Source organism: Moschus berezovskii, chromosome 3, assembly GCF_049115385.1.
Source record: "Moschus berezovskii isolate FMDL1 chromosome 3, NW_MosBer_1.0, whole genome shotgun sequence".
In the NCBI taxonomy this organism is placed as follows: Eukaryota; Metazoa; Chordata; class Mammalia; order Artiodactyla; family Moschidae; genus Moschus; species Moschus berezovskii.
In genome coordinates this window covers 105,591,841-105,613,498 of record NC_142462.1, presented here as the reverse complement: position 1 = coordinate 105,613,498, position 21,658 = coordinate 105,591,841, and positions in this window count along the sequence as shown.

Here is a 21,658-nt window from a genome sequence, read left to right as displayed (position 1 = left end):
AAGTAACCGACAGGGCCAAGAGTGGAGCCCAGTCTAATCTAAAATCCCAGCTTTAGCTGCCATTGCATCATCTCCCAATTTCTTGCTGAAAAGCAGAATAGGAACAACTTTTGTTAAAAAGCTCATAGTAATTTTCCTCTCCTCCCCTCACTGAAATTACCGCAAGCCAGTTTTCTCTAAGGAAAAGTCGCGAGAGACGCGGGCCCCGGCGGCGCAGACGCGGGGGACGCCGGCCCGGGCGCAACGAACCACGCAGAGAGGCGCGGCCGTGAGGAGCTACCCCACGCCTGAGGCCAGGGCCGGCGGCCGAGAGGAGCTACCCCACGTCCAATAGGCGGTGGCTGCGCGGGCGCAGGAGGGCGGAGAGGAGCTACTCCACGTTCAAGGTCAGGAGGGGCGGCCTTGAGGAGATACCCCTCATCCAAGGTAAGGTGCAGCGGCTGCGCTTTCTTGGAGCAGCTGTGAGGAGATATCCCACGCCCAAGGTAAGAGAAACCCATCTAAGACGGTAGGTATTGCGAGGGGGCATCAGAGGGCAGACACACTGAAATCATAATCACAAGAAACTAGTCGATCTGATCACATGGACCACAGCCGCATGCGGTCCACTGGAGAAGGGAATGGCAAACCACTTCAGTATGCTTGCCTTGAGAACCCCATGAACAGTATCAAAGGGCAAAATGATAGGATACTGAATGAGGAATTCCCCAGGTCGGTAGGTGCCCAGTATGCTACTGGAGATCAGTGGAGAAATAACTATAGAAGGAATAAAGGGATGGAGCAAAAGCAAAACCAATACCCAGTGGTGCATGTGACCAGTGATAGAAGCAAGGTCCGGTGCTGTAAAGAGCAATATTGCATAGGAACCTGGAACGTTAGGTCCATGAATCAAGGCAAATTGGAAGTGGTCAAACAGGAGATGGCAAGAGTGAACAGACATTCTAGGAATCAGTGAATTAAAATGGACTGGAATGGGTGAATTTAACTCAGATGACCATTATATCTACTACTGTGGGCAGGAATCCCTTAGAAGAAATGGAGTAGCCATCATGGTCAACAAAAGAGTCCAAAATGCAGTACTTGGATGCAGTCTTAAAAGCGACAGAATGATTTCTGTTCGTTTCCAAGGCAAACCATTCAATATTACAGTAATCCAGGCCTATGCCCCAACCAGTAACGCTAAAGAAGCCGAAGTTGAATGGTTCTATGAAAACCTACAAGACCTTTTAGAACTAACACCCAAAAAAGATGTCCTTTTCATTATAGGGGACTGGAATGCAAAAGTAGTAAGTGAGGAAACACCTGGAGTAACAGGCAAATTTGGCCTTGGAGCACGAAATGAAGCAGGGCAAAGGCTAATAGAGTTTTGCCAAGAGAACGCACTGGTCATAGCAAACACCCTCTTCCAACAACACAAGAGAAGACTCTACACATGGACATCACCAGATGGTCAACACCGAAATCAGATTGATTATATTCTTTGCAACCAAAGATGGAGAAGCTGTATACAGTTAGCAAAAACAAGACCAGGAGCTGACTGTGGCTCAGATCATGACTTCCTTATCGCCAAATTCAGACTTAAATTGAAGAAAGTAGGGAAAACCACTAGACCATTCAGATATGACCTAACTCAAATTCCTTATGATTATACAGTGGAAGTGAGAAACAGATTTAAGGGACTAGAACTGATAGATAGAGTGCCTGATGAACTCTGGACGGAGGTTCGTGACATTGTACAGGAGACAGGGACCAAGACCATCCCCATGGAAAAGAAATGCAAAAAATCAAAATGGCTGTCTGAGGAGGCCTTACAAATAGCTGTGAAAAGAAGAGAAGCGAAAAGCAAAGAAAAAAAGGAAAGATATAAGCATCTGAATGCAGAGTTCCAAAGAATAGCAAGGAGAGATAAGAAAGCCTTCCTCAGTGATCAATGCAAAGAAATAGAGGAAAACAACAGAATAGGAAAAACAAGAGATCTCTTCAAGAAAATTAGAGATTCCAAGGGAACATTTCATGCAAAGATGGGCTCGATAAAGGACAGAAATGGTATGAACCTAACAGAAGCAGAAGATATTAAGAAGAGGTGGCAAGAATAGACAGAAGAACTGTACAAAAAAGATCTTCACAACCAAGATAGTCACGATAACGTGATCACTGACCTAGAGCCAGACATCTTGGAATGTGAAGTCAAGTGGGCCTTAGAAAGCATCACTAGGAACAAAGCTAGTGGAGGTGATGGAATTCCAGTTGAGCTATTTCAAATCTTGAAAGATGATGCTGTGAAAGTGCTGCACTCAATATGCCAGCAAATTTGGAAAACTCAGCAGTGGCCACAGGACTGGAAAAGGTCAGTCTTCATTCCAATCCCAAAGAAAGGCAATGCCAAAGAATGCTCAAACTACCGCACAATTGCACTCATCTCACACGCGAGTAAAGTCATGCTCAAAATTCTCCAAGCCAGGCTTCAGCAATATGTGAACCGTGAACTCCCAGATGTTCAAGCAGGTTTTAGAAAAGGCAGAGGCACCAGAGATCAAATTGCCAACATCCGCTGGATCATGGAGAAAGCAAGAGAGTTCCAGAAAACCATCTATTTCTGCTTCATTGACTATGCCAAAGCCTTTGACTGTGTGGATCACAATAAACTGGAAAATTCTGAAAGAGATGGGAATCCCAGACCACCTGACCTGTCTCTTGAGAAACCTGTATGCAGGTCAGGAAGCAACAGTCAGAACTGTACAAGGAACAACAGACTGGTTCCAAATAGGAAAAGGAGTACGTCAAGGCTATATATTGTCACCTTGCTTATTTAACTTATATGCAGAGTACATCATGAGGAACCCTGGGCTGGAAGAAGCACAAGCTGGAATCAAGATTGCCGGGAGAAATATCAATAACCTCAGATATGGAGATGACACCACCCTTATGGCAGAAAGTGAAGAGGAACTAAAAAGCCTCTTGATGAAAGTGAAAGAGGGGAGTGAAAAGGTTGGCTTGAAGCTCAACATTCAGAAAACTAAGATCATGGCATCTTGTCCCATCATTTCATGGGAAATAGATGGGGAAACTGTGGAAACAGTGACAGACTTTATTTTTTTGGGCTCCAAAATCACTGCAGATGCTGATTGCAGCCATGAAATTAAAAGACGCTTACTCCTTGGAAGGAAAGTTATGACCAACCTTGATAGTATATTAAAAAGCAGAGACATTACTTTGCCAACAAAGGTCTGTCTAGTCAAGGCTATGGTTTTTCCTGTGGTCATGTATGGATGTGAGAGTTGGACTGTGAAGAAAGCTGATTGCCGAAAAATTGATGCTTTTGAACTGTGGTGCTGGAGAAGACTCTTGAGAGTCCCTTGGACTGCAAGGAGATCCAACCAGTCCATTCTAAAGGAGATCAATCCTGGGTGTTCATTGGAAGGACTGATGCTAAAGCTGAAACTGCAATACTTTGGCCACCTCATGCATCAAGTTGACTCACTAGAATAGACTCTGATGCTAGGAAAGGTTGGGGGTGGGAGGAGAAGGGGACGACAGAGAATGAAATGGCTGGATCGCATCACCGACTCTGTGGACATGAGTTTGAGTGAACTCCGAGAGTTGGTGATGGACAGGGAGGCCTGGCAGGTCCCGGCTTGAGATAACCAATTGAAATGCTAATTCTGCCACTAGTGGGAGGGAGAGGTGGGAAGAGAGGTGAGGTAAGAGGGAAATTACGGACCACCACTGTAGTCTAGTGGACGAGAGTTTGAACAAACTCCCAGAGATAGTGAAGAACAAGGAAACCTGGTGTGCTGGAGTCCATGGGGTCGCAAAGAGTCGGACATGACTGAGCAACGAGCAACAGCTACTGTAGTCCATGTGACCATGGTCCTGATGCTTTGTACAGGACCAAGTTGAGGGAGGTGGAAAACAGGAACTGAAATCTCTGAGAAGGAAGGATCTCCACAGTCCCTTCCTCTAAGGAGCTCCCCATTGTTGTATTTCCCTAAATGTCTGGTATCTGCTGCCCATGTAATAGCTTATCTATTGTTTGCAGCCCCAGCCAACATCTTGGTCATGACAGTCCTGACAAAGCATTCCACTGCTAACTAGTCTTGTCAGGGCATGATGGTCACCCAGATCATTCTTCTCAGACTAGACTACTATCCAAAATTATCATAGAGCATGGCACTGAAAAAGCACAACAATAAAGAAGAAAACCTCAGTAGCTCAGGTAGTAAAGAATCTGCCTGCAATGCAGGAGATCCAGGTTCGATCCCTGGGTCAGGAAGATCCCCTGGAGAAGGGAATAGTTACCTAGTCCAGTATTCTTGCCTGGAAAATTCCATGGACAGAAGAGCCTGGTAGATTACAGTCTATGGGGTCACAAAAAGCTAGACATGATTGAGCAACTAACATTATGGCACTGAAAAAATACAACAAGAAAGAGGCATGCCTCGGTGGCAGCACCGTGGAGAACCCTGGAAGAGAACCATAAGGCTTGGCTCTCCCAAGGGTCAAGGCAGGGAAGAAAAGAACATTGAAATCAAATATTGTTTACTTTTCCCCAGTATTCATTACCAAGAAAGAAAAAAAAAATCACATTATCTTTTAAGTAAACACATGCGTTTGATTCCTTTTCCTGTTAAACTTAGATGGTATTTAAAGCCACACAGCTTCAAATTATATTTTATTTTCCATAATTTTCTATATTTCTGAAAATATCTGCAATAAGCATACATTGCATTTATAATGGGGGGTTAGATTTTCAATTGTTTTTCAAAGACAATCTGAAAATATGATGCCCAAGAAGGTAGTGAAATGGCTGGTGTGCTACAAGAAAGATGCGGGCTCTAGAAGAAATGCCTCACCCAGGTTGGATGTCTTCTAGCTTGTAAGCCTGATATAAGAGCAGATGCTGTGGTATCAGTTTGGATCATTAGTGGAAATGTGCTGGGGGAATGCTCTATGCTCAGAGCTTGCGGGAAAAATACTGGGCTGATCCTGGGGCCCTGGAAAGAGCAACTCCACTCATCTCAGGCTACTTAGCAAGGAGAGAATTAACCTACACAGGGAGGCAGCCTACAATTAGTCATTCCCTGGCTCTTAGGGCTTTCTAAGAAGTTCCATTTCCTTCCAAGGAGAACGATGGATTTCCAAGCATCCCAAGAGAATCTTGCTGTATTCAACGAACATACATGTCCTGAAAAAGTTTTTTGTAAATCAAATTTTCATATACTAAATCCTAATTTTCCCTCCTTTTTATTATTATAGTAAGAAACCTTCTTGAGAAAACACAGTCAATCCACTCTTGGGAATATGACACAAGCAAAAGACAGCATGCTTTTTTGAAACATGCATTTTTTTTAAATGGTAAGGCTCAGGGGTCTTCGCTGGTGGTTCAGTGGCTGAGTCTGCCTTGTAACGCAGGGGATATGAGTTCAATCCCTGGTCAGGGAACTAAGATCCCACACGCCGTGGAGCATCTAGGCCCTTGCACTGCAACCACTGAGGCCACGTGCCGCAACTATAGAGCCTGTGCACTGAAGCAAAAGATCCTGCATGAAGTAACAAAGATCCCCTGTGTCTCAGCTAAGACCCAAGGCAGTCAAATATGTAAATAAACATTTTTAAAAAATGATGAAACTCAAAATATGGCACAAGTGATACATTTCTGGAAATAAGTTATAAAACATGACTGTAAGTAGACGGAAGAAAGGAGAAAAAGGGGACAACAGAGGATGAGATGGTTGGATAGCATTACTGACTCCGTGGACATGAGCTGGAGCAAACACCAGGAGATGGAGAAGGGTAGGGAAGCCTGGCGTGCTGCAGTCCATGGGGTCGCAAAGAGCTGGACATGACTTAGCAACTGAACAACAACAAGACTGAAATCCTTGTCTCCTTGGCTAGCAGCTTATGGTCCAGAGGAAACCCCAGAATCTTAGCTGAACTGAATAAAAGACTAGAAGATCTGGAAGAGTCTTCTAAAAAAGCCAGTGCATTTGGATATTAAACTCTTGTCTCTCAGTTCCAAACTTAACCGTCTCTTCTCGAGAGTTTGTTTGGAGGTTCTAGCAGGGAAGCGCAGCTACTTATATACCCTAGGTGATTGAAGGTGCTGGAAGGAAGCTGGGTGGCTGGAGATCCTTCAGGCATGCTGACCCACCCAGCAATGCTGCTGTGGTCCTGAAGTGGCAGCTGGTTCCAACTTCCAGTTCTTTCCATGCTGCCAGAACTAGCTCATTGTGCCCCCTTCTTGGCCATGGTATGTTGAAGAAAGCTTGCTTCACAGAATTTCAGGAATCTTGTGAACTAATTTTGAGCACAGTTGCCATTATAAGTAAAGTCCTATAAAATCTACTGTATTCATTTGTAAGGGCTGCAAAGTACTACAAACTGGGTGACTCCAGCAACAGAGATGGTAAATCCTTGTTACTGGAGTTCCTTCCAGCATGCTGCCCACTGCCCAGAAATGTTGCTCTGGTCCAAAAGTGGCAGCTGGTTCCAACTTCCAGTCCGTTCCATGCTCCCAGAACTAGTTCATTGTGCCTGGAACTGAGAAATGTGTTGTCTCAATTCTAGAGGCAAGAAGTCCAAGACCAAGGTGTCTGCAGGCGTGGTTCTCTTCCAGGGCTGGGAAGGGTGCTCTGTTCCATGCCTGCCTCCCGGCTTCTAGTGGTTTGCTGGCAGTCTTTGGCATTTCTTGGTTTGTAGAAGAAGCCACCTTTGTGGTGATGGGACACTTAGATATCTAGATTGTGGCCGTGGTGGTTATATAAATCTGTATATGTGACAAAATGCCACAGAATTATATACAAAGATATAAGTGCAAAACTGAGAAAATCTCAGTCAGTAGTTAAATTAATTGCATTGTGTCATTCTTTTACGTGGTTTTCATGATATACAGATGTCACTACCGGAGGAAGCGGAGTGGTAGGTACTGCTTTTGCAGCTCCTTGTGAGTCTATAATTATTTCAAAATAAAAAAGTCCTAATGGACCTAGAGACTATCAAGCCAAGTGAAGCAAGTCAGACAAAGACGAATATTATATGACTTGACTTATATGCGGAAGCTAAGAAAACAGTACAAATGAACATTCATCAAACAGAAACAGACCCAGACATGGAAAACAAACGTACGGTTACCAAAGGAGATGGGGGTAGGGATGCACTGAGTGTGGGATTAATAGATACACACTACTTTATTGGAGGGACTGATGCTGAAGCTGAAACTCTAATACTTTGGCCACCTGATGCAAAGAGCAGACTCATTTGAAAAGACCCTGATGCTGGGAAAGATTGAGGGCAGGAGGAGAAGGGGACAACAGAGGATGAGATGGCTGGATGGCATCACCGACACAATGGACATGGGTTTGGGTGGACTCTGGGAGTTGGTGATGGACAGGGAGGCCTGGCAGGCTGCGGTTCATGGGGTCGCAAAGAGTCGGACACAACTGAGCAACCGAACTGACTGACTATATATAAAACAGATAAACAAGGACTTACTGTACAGCACAGGGAACTATATTCAATATCTTGTAATAAACTATAATGGAAAAGAATTGGGAAGAAAAGAATATACATATGTGTGTTTGTGAATGAATCACTTTGCTGTATGTCTGAAACTAACACAGCTTGTAAATCAACTGTACTTCAACTAAAAAAAATTTTTAAACTAACAAAGGTAATTAATACCCCAAATTTATTATTCCCTGTTTACTTACATTTAACTATCCCTGAGGTCCCGGCTCTGCAGGTCCCTTCTTCCACACTTCCACCTTCTTCCCCTCCCCCAGTCCTAGGAATAGCAGCTGTTTCCTGCATTTATTATATCTGTGCTACCTCAATTCTCCTTTTTTGCTTTTGCAATTCCTTAACACCTGTTTAAGTAAACCCTTATATTAAATTCTCTTTGTTAATTATGTTTGTTTTCCTGACTGATGTAACCAGTCAACACAAGTATTCTCCAGATGATGAAAATGGCTTACGTGATGGTAGAAGACAAAGCATTTTCATTTCCCCAAACTACAAAAAACCCAGAACTATATGCCTTTTCTGATTACCCCAGGATTTTATTTAGAAAATTGGCCTTCCCAAAGGATGCAGGAAAGCAGAGTTTGCCTTGGTCCCGAAGGAAGCACAGAAAAGAATTAAGGAAAAAAGACTATAGATATATACATCTGTATATGTGTGTGTGACCAAATCACTTTGCTGTATACCTGAAACTAATACAACATTCTAAATCAACTAGACAGCAGTAGCTGTCTAAGGAGCCTAGATACGTGATGTCAGAGTAATCTCAGACAATCGAACTTCATTTTAAAATATTAATGATTTCCTTCCTGATTATAAACGTTGTCGAGTTGGACTGTGAAGAAAGCTGATCGCCGAAGAATTGATGCTTTTGAACTGTGGTGCTGGAGAAGACTCTTGGGAGTCCCTTGGACTGCAAGGAGATCCAACCAGTCCATTCTAGAGGAGATCAATCCTGGGTGTTCATTGGAAGGACTGATGCTGAAGCTGAAACTGCAATACTTTGGCCACCTCATGTGACGAGTTGACTCACTGGAAAAGAGTCTGATGCTGGGAGGGATTGGGGGTGGGAGGAGATGGGGATGACAGAGAATGAGATGGCTGGATGGCATCACCGACTCGATGGATATGAGTTTGAGTGCATTCCGGGAGTTGGTGATGGACAGGGAGGCTGGGCGTGCTATGATTCATGGGGTCACAAAGAGTCGGACACGACTGAGCGACTGAAATGAACTGAACTGAACTGATGCTTGCGTAGTACACTACAAAGGGTATAAATAAACAGAGGCAATCCCAACATCTAGAGGTCTATCACTGTTAATATTTTGATGTACTGTCTTTCATAATTCTTGTGGTATATAACATACACAATTCATATGTTTTATATATATATATATATGTATGTATGTATACTTTTAAATATGTAAAATGAATTGGGTTCATTTACAGATACCACTCGGGCTACCCAGGTGGCGCTAGTGGTAAAGAATCTTCCTGCCAATGCAGAAGAGTAAGAGAAACAGGTTCAGTTCCTGACTTGGGAAGATCCCCTGGAGGAGGGCATGGCAATCCATTTCAGTATTCTTGCCTGGAGAATCCCACGGACAGAGAAGCCTGGTAGGTACAGTGCATGGGGTTACATAGAGTCAGACATAATTGAAGTGACTTAGCATGCACACACAGATACCACTACAGTTTTTAAGAAAATTATCAATCCACTATTCCTCCCTCTGATGAATAAACATAGGCTTTAGGTAAGGATTCCAGCAGAGAGGAAGCTCAGAGGACAGGGCTGGAGCTCATGTCCAAACAGGCTTTCTAGTTGACATTCCATCCCCACCTCAGTCTTCAGAATGGGATTCTCAAGGCACACACCTCACCAGTCAACTGCGGGTGAGAGGATTTGCTGCTCTGAACTCTCTGATCCCCAGAGCAGGCGATGCACAGCAGACCCGGGAAGGCACACACCTGCGCACCCACCTGGAGCAGAAACAGCACTTCCCACCTGGGGGGTACACTTCTCCACCACCACCCCCGCCCCTGGCATCCAGGTCTGTCCACTCTGGGGAGCAGCCACTGTACACATTGTACATTTAAACTCCCCCAGAGAGGACTGAGGAGCAGAAGCTGTTCAAGCTCATTGTCTCACCAGCTAAGAAAATCATTCCTCCTCTTTTGCTTAGAAGCAAGTGAGAAAAAAAAAAAATGGAAAGAAAAACAATGCTTTCTTGCCAAAGTTCCCTGTTGGAAATATGCGTTCCAAGGAATAGGTAAACCCTCAGAGACAGTGTTTGGATCTTGTTCTTTTCAAGTAACACAGATTTGTGAGCATCTATCTGTCATCAAAATATCATCAAAAATTGGGTCATTTGTACTGATGTGGATGGACCTAGAGTCTGTAAGACAGAGTGAAGAAGTCAGAAAGAGAAAAATAAATATCATATTTTAACACATACAGATATGGGATCTAGAAAAAATAGTAGAGATTAACCTATTTGCAGGGCAGGAATAGAGACGCAGATATAGAGAACACAGTGGGAAGAGGGAGGTGGGATTATTTGGGAGAGCAGCATTGACAGTACATTGCTGTACAGTCAGGAAGCTCAGCTTGGGGCTCCATGATACCTAGAAGGTGGAATGGGGGTGGGGGTGGGAGGGAGGTTCAAGAGGGAAGGGATATGCATATACACAGAGCTGACTCATGTTATACGACAGAAACTAACACAACATTGTAAAGGAATTACTGTTGTTTGTTGCTGTGGTTCAGCTGCTGAGTCCAACTTGTTTGTGACTCTGTGGACTGTAGTCTGCCAGGCTCCTCTGTCCGTGGGACTTCCCAGGCAAGAATACTTGGGTGAGTTGACACTTCCTTCTCCAGGTGATCTTCCTGACCTGGGTATTGAACCCACACTACCTGCATTACGGGTGGGTTCTTTACCGCTGAGCCACCAGTAAGCCCAAATGAATTCTACTCCAATATTTAAAAAAACAAAGCATGATTTTATACTTTTTTGTCTTATTATAAAATAATTATCATAGAAATTTGAGAAATAAGGCAGCTTTAGAAGAAAATGAGAAGCAGAGTAATCCCACCATCCAAAATAACCATTGCTAGCATTTCCCTGTAAATCCTTCTAATCTCTGTTCTGTGTATACATATACATTATTTTTAACTGAATTACAAAGTATATGTTGTTTAATAACATGTGTTTTCATTTACTCTATCTAAAATCCCTTTACTTATTTTCTCACTTCTCTGTTGCTGTGTAATAAACTATATCAGAACCTAGTGGTTTAGACTTCCCTGGAGGCTCAGACAGTAAAGAATCTGCCTGTAATGCAGGAGACACAGGAGATGTGTGTTCTATCCCTGGGTTGGGAAGATCCCCTGGAGAAGGGAATGGCAACCAACCCCAGTATTCTTGCCTGGAAAATCTCATGGACAGAGGAGCCTGGAGGGCTATAGTCCACAGGGTCGCAAACAAGTCAGACATGACTGAGCAACTAACAGTCGCTATTAGTCAATAACGGAGGGACTGTGTCTGAGCAACCAACACACACAGAGTGGTTTAAAACAATAATTTTCTTTTACTCATGATTTTGTGGTTTGGGGCCCAACCACATTCCAAGAAATGGAGAAATGGTCTCCAGCCCTCAGAGGGAAGCTGCAAGGTCACAGAGCTGAAGAACTGGTAGGATGGAAGATATCTCTGTAGCCATCTTTGGAAAATACAATGTGCTACATAGGTTATTAAACAGTCTTATTCATAACTGTGATGGCTGAATAACATCTATTTTAAAATATATCATCACTGATTTAACAAAATTCAGTGTTTGCAAATTTTAGAAACATTTTTATAAACACTTCCATGATGAACATTATAAAACTTTATCTTCATCCCTGAAAACGTGTATCAGGATAAAATATAACAGAGGAATTACTGGAGTAAAGCTGTTGGACATAAATGGCCAAATTAAGTTCCAGGAAAATGCTAATTTAGACCCACTTCACTTAAAAGTGTTTTACTCTCTGAAAGAAAAATGGTCCCATCAATACTCTTCTTTAAAAATACTGTTGACTATTTTCATCTATTATTTGTCCAGGGTTTTTTGTTTTTCAGATGTGAAAGTAATTCCCACTGAAATTTTCAGTGGAGTTTAATTAATCCTATAAATGAACCTAGGATGAACAGGCCTCTCTTCAATATTCAGTCTTCTGGTTTAGAAGTCTTTGACTCTGGTATTTTTTTATATTCATCAGGAGAAATTGATACTGTTCATTGTTGAATTATTCCTAGCATATTATACTTTTGTAATTGTTTTAAGTAGAAACACTTTCCCTATTATATATTTAAACTGACTATTGCTGTTAAATTGGGAAAGTGCTTGCTTTGTATATTTATTCATGTTTAGTCATCTTCCTAATTTTTTATTAGCTCTAGTAGGTTGTCAATTGATTCTGTTAGCTTTTCTGGGTAGACAGTCATATTAAGTTTTGGCTTCCTTTCAGGTAGCCTAATTTCTGCTTATCTTTTGCATTGGCTAGGATATCCAGGACAATATCAATTACTATCATGAGACCAGATAATTTTATCTTATTCCTCATTTGAACCAGAATATATCTGATGTTTCCCCTTTAAATATGACAAATGATATTATTTAATATAAACATTCATTATCATTTAAAAATACCTTCTATTTCTAGTTTACTAAATCTTTTTTATTCAGAATTGGTGCAGAATTGTTCTGAAGTGCCTTCTAGATATTTTCTGAGATCATTCAGATTTTCTCTTTAGACTTACTAATATCATATTTCATAATATTAAATGATTTTTGTATTTCAAGAATAACCCAATAAAAGCATCATGGATTGTTCTTATATACTATTAAAATTGATTTACCAGCACTTTATTTAGAAATTTTGTGTCTATATATAGTGAGAATTATTTGTATTCTATAATATTTATGAAAGTCTTTTACAGGATTATACTTGTTTTGTAAAGTGAATGAGAAGGGTTTAATATTTTTCTCTACTCCAGAACAGTTTAAATGGCATGGAAATTACTTGCTCCTCTAAAAATTAAAAGCAAAATCACCTAAAATTAGAGCATATTTAGACATCAATTTTGTACCTAAGTATTAATCTAATCAGATTATCTAATTTTTCTTGAATTAGTCATTAGTGTCAGGTAGATTTTTTAATATATTAACATTAGTTGTTTTTGTTAAATTATCATTTGAAATTATTGTATCTGTTAATATATTTACTTTGTAATATAAAACTACATGGGCATTTTCATCTCTGCATTTTCTCTTGCCATGATAATATTAGCCATAAATTGTCTATTTTATGATTTATTAAAAAAATACTCAAATTTCCTAAACTATTCTTGTTTCAAAATGAGCTAATATTTAATATAACTTTCTAAATACTGTTTTCCTTATGTTTGACTTACTGTTACTTTTCATTATACTAAAGAATATGGCCTAAACAATGTTCAATCTTATCAACTTATTATGTTTACTTATGATCTAAAGGTATGTATTTTTTTTAAGAAAAGGTTGTTCTTTTTTTTTTTTACTTTTTAAGGAAACACTTTAATGACATTTTTGACATGCAAAGTTTAGTCCTGAGTTTCATCTCCTATGGACAGCTGGGGCAAAGAAGAACAATTTTGCAAAAGAATGTGAATGGCCACCTTTACAGTGGACAGAGCTTCAACTCTTGTGAGAAGCCATGTATTTTTTAATGTTCTCAGCACCCTCCCCAGAGATGAGGATAAAGTAGGAAGGCTCCCTTCCACCGGAGTATGAGGTCTTTTACCTCCCTCCATCCCTCCACTATTGCCCCCCGCTTCAGTGCCCACCTTAGAAAAGAAAGCAGATGCCCAGGAAGAGATGTGAAAGAGCTCCCTGGTCAAGGAACTAGATCCTGCACGCCACAGCTAAGACCTGGTACAGCCAAATGAATATCAAATAAATATTTTAAGAAACCACTATCAGGACTGTATCAACTCTTTACAGCATTCTTGCATCTGAGCCAGATTCATCCTCTTCATGACGTTCTGTTCTCATTGTTGTTTCTATCTCACCCAGACTCTTCATCAGAACATGCTCCAAGATGGAGCTAAGTAGACCACAGAGAATCTACTCCTGTTTAGTGTTAGTAGACCTGCCTGTGGTTGTTTTCATCATAATGTCATTTCCTAAAGGCCACGGGTATACACAATATAGGAGCTTCCCAGGTGGCAGTAGTGGTAAAGAATCCACCTGCCAATGCAGGAGACATAAGAGATGCGGGTTCCATCCCTGGTTTGGGAAGATCACCTGGAGGAGGGCTGGCAACCTACTCCAGTATTCTTGTGGGAGAATCCCATGGACAGGGGAGCCTGGCGGGCTACAGTCCATGGGGTTGCAAAGAGTCAGACACAACTGAAGCGACTTAGCACGCACGCAAATGTATACCTTTCTGGCCTCACTGCACAGCATGTGGGATCTAGTTCCCTGACCAAGGAATGAACCCATGCCCCTTGCACTGGCAGCTCAGAGTCTTCACCACTAGACTGCCAGGGAAGTTCCCTGCTTGGCATCTTAGTCCCTCAGCCACATCTTCCGAAATGTCAGACATCTTAGGAGAAAACTAGCCAGAAAATCCATGCTCACCTTTCACCAGGTTTCCCTCTTGTCACAGGACATGGTCCAATAATTCTTCATTGACCTGTAATTTTCCTGATACTTTCAAACAGGTTTTTTTGACTGGCTTACAGGATCTTAGTTTCCCAACCAAGGATCAAACCAGTGGGCCCCTATCAGTGAAAGTACCAAGTTCTAACCACTAGACTGCCAGGGAAGGTCCCTAACAGATTTTTAAAGACATACTACATCTAGCCTTTCTAGCCATTCTCAGCAGAAGATTGAGTCTGAACTGCTGATTCAACTGCTACTAGAAACAGCACTGTCAGATATCACATCTTCAGAGAGTATAAAACAAAAGTGATGACAAGAATGGTGCACTGCTCAGAGGAGTCAGATACTTTGGGGCGCACTTCTGGATGGTATACACAACAATTCTGCTATCTCCTTGCTCAGAAGTTAGTCACATGGCCATGCCTGGCTTTAAGGGTGGGAAGAAAATGTAGGCCGTTAGCATGTCATATTACCAGCCTAAATAAAATCTGGGTTTTAGTATTATGGGCAAAAAAAAGGAAAGAATGGATATTGGATAAGCAACACAGTCTACACCGCATTCCTCATCTATAAAATGGAAATAATGTTAATGCCTAACTTATAAAGTTGATATGAGGATTAAAGGATTAGTGGAGGTAAACTTCTCAGCAAAGTGCCTAGTATACGGTGAACAGTCAATAAATGTTAGCAATAATACTAGTTATGAAAGTACAACAAGTCCCCTACGTATGAACCTTCAAGTTGTAAACAATCAAAGATGCGAGCGTGTTTGCGTGTCCGCTCAGTCGCACTAGTTCATATGTCTGGCATACATGGTCACATGCACGCCTCCTCCACAGGTGGCTGTGCTTTTGTGTACCTTACTGTACAGAACTGTATAGAGTGCAATAGTCCAGTATCTTTATTTCAAGCCCAGGATGTCCAGAAGCAAGCATAAAAGCAGTGATGATGTAGCTGGTACTGCTAAGGAGGCACTGTTAATTTTTAAGGCACAGGACCTGAAAGTTGAAAGGTACAAAAAGGCTAGAGCAGCCATTCAGATTACAATCCAGTGCTACCATGTCATCTATGATGAGGGAAAAAAAGAGCTACTACCCAGACATTACTGGATCATTTTTTCATGAGGGTAGACAGAACTGTGGGCTTCACAAGTGGCTCAGGGGTAGAGAATCTGCCTGCCAATGCAGGAGACACAGGAGATGTGAGTTTGATCCCTGGGTCCAGAAGATCCCCTGGAAAAGGAAGTGGCTACCCCCGTAGTATTTTTGCCTAGAAAATTCCCATGGACAAGGAGCCTGGTGGACTACAGTCCATGGGGTAGCAAAGAGTCAGACACAGCTGAGCACAGCACACACAGATAGAACTGAATTCAGCAAGGAATGAGAACCTGTGTCATCAGCATCGGCTGTGAGCAAAATTACAGCTTGCCCTCTGTCTCCTATTGCTCACAGTCCTTTAGCCATTAATTCTTCTTGCCTGTTCACTCAATGTCAGCCCCTGTATGCCAGCTGTTGTACTGTACTACTGTGCTTTTCAAGGACCTGTATAAGGTTAAAAATATTTTTTGTTCTTGTGTTCCATGTATTATTTGTGTGAAATGTATTATAAACCTATTACAGTACAGTACTATATAGTCGATTGTGTTAGTTGGGTACCTAGGCTAACTTTGTTGAACTTACAAACAAACTGGGCTTATGAACACATGCTCAGAACAGAACTTGCTCATATGTAGGGGACTTATTCTACAGGAATTTGAATATAATAGACTATTAGATGATAAACAGGGAAAAGAACCAATCTTTTGAACCTCCTTTCTCTAGTTTCTCATAGTCACTTAAAGTCCTTTATAAATTCAGTCAGATAAACTTAGGGACAAAATTTCCCCTACCATTGCTTTGTTTCAAATAGCTGAATATTTGTTTGATTTATGATAGCTGATTATAAATCTAGCCCATAGTTGGTATTAAGACACAAGTAAGTTATCCTTTCTTCACAGTCCAACTCTCACATCCATACATGACCACGGGAAAAACCATTGCCTTGACTAGACGGACCTTGGTTGGCAAAGTAATGTCTCTGCTTTTTAATATATTATCAAGGTTGGTCATAACTTTCCTTCCAAGGAGTAAGCGTCTTTTAATTTCATGGCTGCAATCAGCATCTGCAGTGATTTTGGAGCCCAAAAAAATAAAGTCTGACACTGTTTCCACTGTTTTTCCATCTATTTCCCATGAAGTAATGGGACCAGATGCCATGATCTTTGTTTTCTGAATGTTGAGCTTCAAGCCAACCTTTTCACTCTCCTCTTTCACTTTCATCAAGAGGCTTTTGAGTTCCTCTTCACTTTCTGCCATATGGGTAGTGTCATCTGCATATCTGAGGTTACTGATATTTCTCCCAGCAATCTTGATTCCAGCTTGTGCTTCTTCCAGCCCAGCGTTCCTCATGATGTACTCTGCATATAAGTTAAATAAGCAAGGTGACAATATACAACCTTGGCGTACACCTTTTCCTATTTGGAACCAGACTGTTGTTCCATGTCCAGTTCTAACTGTTGCTTCCTGACCTGCATACAGGTTTCTCAAGAGGCAGGTCAGGTGGTCTGGGATTCCCATCTCTTTCAGAATGTTCCACAGTTTATTGTGATCGACACAGTCAAAGGCTTTGGCATAGTCAATGAAGCAGAAATAGATGTTTTTCTGGAACTCTCTTGCTTTCTCCATGATCCAGCGGATGTTGGCAATTTGATCTCTGGTGCCTCTGCCTTTTCTAAAACCTGCTTGAACATCTGGGAGTTCACGGTTCACATATTGCTGAAGCCTGGCTTGGAGAATTTTGAGCATGACTTTACTAGCATGTGAGATGAGTGCAATTGTGCTGAAGAATCGATGCTTTTGAACTGTGGTGTTGGAGAAGACTCTTGAGAGTCCCTTATACTGCAAGGAGATCCAACCAGTCCATTCTAGAGGAGATCAATCCTGGATGTTCATTGGAGGGACTGATGCTAAAGCTGAAGCTGCAATACTTTGGCCACCTCATGCGACGAGTTGACTCACTGGAAAAGACTCTGATGCTGGGAAAGGTTGAGGGCAGGAGGAGAAGGGGACGACGGAGAATGAGATGGCTGGATGCCATCACCGACTCTGTGGACATGAGTTTGAGTGAACTCCGGGAGTTGGTGATGGACAGGGAGGCCTGGCGTGCTGTGATTCATGGGGTCGCGGAGAGTCGGACACGACTGAACGACTGAACTGAACTGAACTGAACTGAAGTTATCCTTATAATTACATTCTGGATTGTCCTAGACTGTCCATTATTTGATCTAGCTTCCTTCTTTTCAATCTAACACATGTATAAGTAAATGTGATTTACTTTTCAAACATTTGTAAGGCCCATCTCATTAAACAGTAATATAACCCACACTTCAAAACAAATCCTTTCGTCAGGTAAATGTCCTGACTTTCAGTTGCACAGGTGGTACTCAAATTGCTCGTAACAGCTTCTTGTGATATTTGGGGATATTTTGACAGTCCTCTGCCCTCCTTTCTACTACTTAGGACAACCACACTCAGATTGTCATATATATATATAGTAATGGAAAAATTTTAGGGGTCACAGAACTTTTCATTCCAACAAAACAACCAGAGAAACTAAGGCATCCACCTCCTTCCAAGGATTCAGATAGGAATGGGTAGGTATGTGTGTACATCTATCTGTGTGTGAGTATATGTGTTGGAACCCCAGCATGGGAGCAGTGTCACTGCTGGTGATTAGGAGAAGGAGAAAAATTACCGGAGTGACACAAATTACTAATTACTTTATTATGCAGTGAGAAGAATAAGAAGCTGGAAGTTGTTTCAGCAAATTCTATTTTTAAGCAAATAATTGTTGGGTTTCCAATGCTCCGAATTAAGTAATTCTCCTCAAGACCTTCTTTACGTCTCCCTCTTTGAACTCCAAGGGCTGGCAAAGAATTGCAGCTGCCTCTGGGATGGGTTTAGAATTTCATTTGTAATTTTTTTTTCTTCCAAACATTCTATTCTCAAAATGAACTAGCTTTGGGGGTGTTTTCTTCTCCCCTGTAATTAGGAGTTACTGGGTCATCCACAGCTTTCCCACCCATTCCATACAAGGTGGCGTTGAGTAATATAAAGAGATTTAAAAGAAAAAAAAGAACCTGGGCCCTATTTTAAGACCAGGCGCTGCTCCCTTCCTGACTGTGCGACCTTGGGGCATATCCTGTAACCTTCACTCCTGCTAAACATACAAGGTACTATGTTTTTTAAACTGAGAAGCACTGCGCATACTTATGCATTATTATTAAGACGGCCAAGAATGGCAAGAGCAAGATAGCTGCATAATAAGAATTACAATAGCTCACATTTTTTTAGGAGGTTTTGTGGATTTATTATATGCCTGGTGCTTGGTTGGTTTGGGGGCTTTACATGCATTAACTCATACAACCCTCACCACTGCCCTTGGAAGCAGGTACTAGCATCTTCTCATGTTACCCATCAGCCGCAGAGAGGGTGAGGAACCGGCCCAGGATCACAGAGTTAGGAAGTGGCAGAGCCCAGGTTCAAGCCCAGATGGACATGCTGGATCTGCAGCCTACGCTTAGCTGCTGCACACCATCGCAGGCTCAGAGCCGGAGGCGACAACGGCCCACGGGCCGGCACACCTGGGCTCAATTCCCGGCCCTCCACGTTCCAACCATTGGCACAGGCATCCCCTCACGGCATCACAAAGATGTTCTTCGTTCAGTAACAGTTTCAAAAGTGGCCGATTTTAGCCAGAAGCAATCAAGATGGAGAGAGAGGGAAGAATGATGTGATTAGGTTGTTCAGCTGTGAAGTAGTAACAATAGGCCCTGAGCTGGTAAATAACTATACAGGAGTCCAGAGCTGCTCACTGCTCCACCAAACCCCCATCAGAACCCCCAAGGGGGACCCAGAATGATCGACCTCTAATTTTTAGGTCCGTCTACCTGCTCGCCAGCAGATTCCGAGAGTTTGGAGAAGCAGGGTCAGTAAGATTTGATAAGGGGGCTTCCCTGGTGGCTCAGTGGTAAAGAATCCACCTGCCAATGCAGGAGACATGATTTCGATCCCTGGTCCAGGAAGATTCCACATGCAGCGGGGCATCCAAGCCCATGCGCCACAACTGCAGAGCCCATGCTCAAGAGCCCACACACCACAACTGCAGAAGCCCACACACCCTAGAGCCTGTGTCCCACAACAGAAGAAGCCACTGCAGCGAGTAATCCACACCACAACTAGAGAGCAGCCCTCCTCGCTGCAACTGGAGAAAAGCCTGCACAACAATGAAGGCCCCGCACAGCCAAAAATAGACACACAAAACTATATTTAAAAGATTTGATAAGGGCAAGCAGGGATGGGGAAATTCTGAGCGGAGGGAGAGACACTGGCCCAGGCAGGGGTCCCCAGAGGGCAGGTGTGTCTATGGTCTAGAGAAGGACTGTGTGAAACAAAATGAATTCAGGGGATGGCGGTGGGCACAGCGGGAGGATTGAGACCACCTGTGCCCCCTTCAGCATTCTGCCTCCATTAGATTTCACAACCAGAAGGTACATGATTCTCTTAACAAGAGTCAAGAGACCAAGTGGAGGATGGGTCGTGTGTGTTCAGGGCTGGAAGTGCTCTGGGAGGCACAGAGGCGATGACTCAGCCATGGGCAGAGGTCTGGGTTAGAGACTGTAGACAGCCTTGGGTACCTCACCAAGCTACAATTTCCCTTCTACAACCTAGAGATAACTGTCACCTACCTGGCTATCTGCACGTGGTGCTCACGAGCAGCACCCAAGACAATGTGCTTTGCAAACATCCCTGGGGAGCCAGGTGAAGATGCTGGTGAAGAAGGATGCGGTGGTCCCCAGTGCCTGGACCCTGGAGCAGAACAATGTATGCCTGGCTAGACCCCAACCTCACTGGCAAATTTAAGCTTGAAAGAGAGGAGCAGATAAGGAAGTGAAGCTGGTAGATGCAGACGGTGACCTTGCTGGGATCCCAAAGTCAAGGGAGCAGAAACTACGCAGCACAGCCCTCACCACCTCCAGAAACAGGATCCCATTCAAGGTCAGCGTTAAACAGCAGAGGTGTTCCTGGGCCCCAGGCAGCTCAGAACCTTGGCCAGATTGGCAAATATTCCAGCAGGAGGTTAGCAAAATTGCTGCCAACTTAAGTGAGCCTCCTTTGTGGCACTGCAGGGGTCTGTGTTTGTTCTGCGATATTTTCCATTGCTATGTATAGAAAAGAGGGTTCCAGCCCATCCACAGCGCAGGCTTCAGTTAACGAGTGCCCGAGACAAAGGTGGGCCACGTGCAGAGAGGGGTGCTGCGAGGCAGTGGGAAGGCAGGTGAAGCTGATAAACACTGGGAGAGCTGGGGAAACGTGTCCAGACTGGCAGGGCATCACAAGGTTGCATTTCTGGAGCAGTGTGAGCACCTTCAGCAGAGCAGCAATGCTGTTAAGAGTAGGAGCTGGGGGCTTCTGATCCAAGACCACCAGGGTTTGTGTGAACCTGGGAAAATAATTTCACCTCTCTGAGCCCCACTGCACCGTGAATGATATTAACACGGTGATATTAATGATATTAATAATAAACCTGCATGCGCGCTAAGTCACTTCAGTCATGTCCGACTCTTTGCGTCCACCAGGCTCCTCTGTGCATGGAATGCTCTAGGCAAGAACACTGGAGTGGGTTGCCACGCCTTCCTCCAGGGGATCTTCCCAACCCAGGGATCGAACCCATGTCTCTTGTAGCTCCTACAGTGTCAGGCACGGTCTTTACCACTAGCACCACTTGGGAGGCCCTATAATAAACCTAATCCTGACTTGAAACCAATTCCAACATTCCTCTGGATGATACAAAGATATTGGATTGCGTGACGATGGAGTGGGACGATGTTATGTGCTACAGCCTAGTACATGGGATATGTGCAGTCATATGTTCGATCATGCCTGCCCCTGCCCAGACCACCAAGTTCTATTAGAGAGGATTTCTGACCAGTGACCAATCTGACTTGAACAAAGGGGATTCACGCTAGACAGAGAGGGGAGCACTGTCACACTGGCTTCCCCAGAGAGCCTCGACCCCGGGGGAGAGCGACTGGCTGGCTGGGTGGCTTGCTGGCTGTGCAGAGACCGAGGCCAGCAAGTCCTGGGCCTCTTTCTCTGTGCTGTCAACCCTTTTCCTGAGTCTTGGGCATGAGGCTGAAGGAGAAATAGAGAAGGACAAGGAGGGAAAGGAGTCCCAGACTCTGGGGGACATCAGAGGTTAATGTCACACCCCCAGGGGCTGAGATGTCAAAGGGCTTCTCTGCCCACTCTGTCCTGAGGGCCCCATGTGTGCAGACAGCTCCAGCAGGGGGAAGTAGAGGGATTTGCTTGGACAGACGTCAGAAGGCCAGGGCGGGAGACCAAGTGAAGGAATT